The 2,511-nt window shown below is 37.6% G+C and overlaps 1 non-coding gene across 1 annotated transcript; it reads right to left on the bottom strand.

Annotated features, from left to right (window-relative positions):
* Nucleotides 1-958: 958 nt before the first annotated feature.
* TRNAG-UCC lies at nt 959-1,031 on the bottom strand. Its single transcript has one exon. It is a non-coding gene; the product is annotated as a tRNA-Gly (tRNA).
* Between the last annotated feature and the right edge of the window lie 1,480 nt (nt 1,032-2,511).

Raw genomic sequence — 2,511 nt, 5'->3', positions numbered from 1 at the left:
GCTCATACTTTGTTTAGTGTCTGCTCATGTTAACCATGGGCCCAGCCAAAAATTCATTTCTGGCTACGCCACTGATTTCTCTTTATTATAACCAGGCACAAATTGCCTGTCGCATCAGAGTTCTGAAAGCATTCTAGAACACTGGATTGCCTGATAATAAATCTGAATCTTTAACTTATTATTTCAACTTTTTTATTCACATTAAGCTCCAATATATAATAAGATATGCAAAAATTAAATTTTAATTTCTTTTCCACTTGAGTGTTTCAGGCAGCAAATTTGAGAATCACCTCATTTGAGAACAATTTTATTTCCAAAATCATAAGCAAAACAATCAATACATAATGGTATTGAATACTTGCATGTTTTTCATTACCAAACCTAAAACTTCAACTGAAATCCCGAAACCCAAAGCAGGAAATGGCTAAAAATAGTTGGAAGCAGTTTATCTGTAATCTTGTAAGGGTGCTTATTAAGTGTTAGCATAGTTCAGAGCTGTGCACGCTATATATGGGAAATGTCTGTGATAATCCATTGAGAACATTTCAGATAATCAAGAAATGCTTTTAGCTTCAGGGATGGAAATTTCTCAAATGAAATCTGGAACAGGGGTTTTTGCCAACCAAGCATTGTTTGCATTTTGCTGAAGAATGTTTTGCCATTCCTGGTCCTTTACCTCATTGATTTTCAGTAGTCCCCTCCATCATTTCCACTAACTCTCTTCTGTATTTTTCTGGCAATTCCTAGAGTTGTGCCTCCTGTACTGGAAGCTTTAGGAGCCAGTACTACAGCAAGGAGATTCTAGGGGAGACCCATGTTGAGCTACTCCCTTTTCTTTCTCAAAGGACCTTCAGATGTAGCATTATCAATTTGTCTTTGTAACACTTCTGTGTTGCCTATTTTGAAAATTATAGTAACTCTAAAGAAATTAAAGATTCAGACTGAAGAACAAGCACCCCACCTGAACAGGGATTTGAACCCTGAATCCTCAGAGTGGAAGTCTGATGTTCTACCAACTGAACTACTCAGGCATGAAAACTGACAAGGTTTTCCTCACTTGACTATGTTCTGATGTCTCCCTCACTATGTTTCCCACTTGCTTCTTTCTTCATCTATTACATTTAGAATAGTTTTCAATTTTAATTTCCCTATAATGATAAAAAGAACATTGGATTTTCACACTTAGAGCAGCCACTCTTAGTGCAATCGCTAAGAGTTTTATCCATTTATCAGTGGCAGCATCAGCACTCTTCAACATTTCAACACAGTCAAAGAATAAACTCATCGCAAATAACTCAGAAAACATGAGTGTTCACTGTGACATCATGTGCCTCACAAAATTAAACATTCATTGGGTGCCAGTGCTTTCTGGCCAGTTGCACCACTGGTAGCTGTGATAATCAAAAAAAGCAAAAAGAATGTTAGGAATTATTAGGAAGGGAATGGTGACTAAAACCAGGAAAGTATTCAAGCTATCTAGAGAACCATAAAACCTTGCAATCGGTTTACAAATCTATGACCATTCTGAAAGCATCCATGGGTTCCCTTTAGTGCAGTTTCTTCTTGTCTCGTGGTTAGGTTTTGGTGCTTTTGCCTTCATGGCCTGGGTTCCCTTCCCCTTGAGGAAAGTTTGGTTTTGCTTCAGATAATAAAGTATTTTTATTTTCTACTTAGAAGAGCAGCAAAATCCTTCTTTCATTTTCTTTCAATCTTCAGAATATTTCTCTTTATTAAAGCCAGGCACAAATTGCCTGTCGCATCAGAGTTCTGAAAGCATTCTAGAACACTGGACTGCCTGATAATAAATCAGAATCTTTGACTTATTATTTCAACTTTTTTATTCCCATTAAGCTCCAATGTATACTAAGATATGCAAAAATTAAATTTCAATTTCTTTTCCACTTGAGTGTTTCAGGCAGCAGTTTTGAGAATCACCTCTTTTGAGAACAATCTTATTTCCAAAATCATAAGCAAAACAATCAAAACATAATGGTATTGAATACTTGTATGTTTTTCATTACCAAACCTAAAACAATCCTCTTCAGATTTAACTACTCTGCATAATTTTATGTCATCCACAAATTTAAGCACCTCACTCGTTGTACCCCTTTCCATATCATTTATAATATAATAAAAAGTACCCGTCCTAGTACAGATCCCTGAGGCACTCCACTGTTTACCTTTTTCCACTGGCGTTGTCCCATTAAACCATAACTTTCTAAATGTTCTGTGATTTTATTCTTTATAACAGTTTCCATGAATTTTCCTGGCACTGAAGTCAGGATCATCCTAAAAGCTTGTGCAGAGTCCCCTTTCAAATCACATCCCATGCACATTCCCCAGATTCCCTTCTCCCATATACATCCAGCAGAGCTCTTCCCGTTCCCTCAGTCTCCCTCTGCCATACACTTCCCCCAGAGTTGGGTCCTCTCCAATACATATTCCCCAGAGCTACAGCCACCCAACTTCCCTTCACGCCCCCCCCCCCAGAGATCGCCTCCAATATGCATT

Source organism: Rhinatrema bivittatum, chromosome 1 (assembly GCF_901001135.1).
Source record: "Rhinatrema bivittatum chromosome 1, aRhiBiv1.1, whole genome shotgun sequence".
Classification (NCBI taxonomy): Eukaryota; Metazoa; Chordata; class Amphibia; order Gymnophiona; family Rhinatrematidae; genus Rhinatrema; species Rhinatrema bivittatum.
The sequence above is the reverse complement of the archived record's forward strand: the minus strand, read 5'-3'. Positions and strand labels throughout refer to the sequence as shown.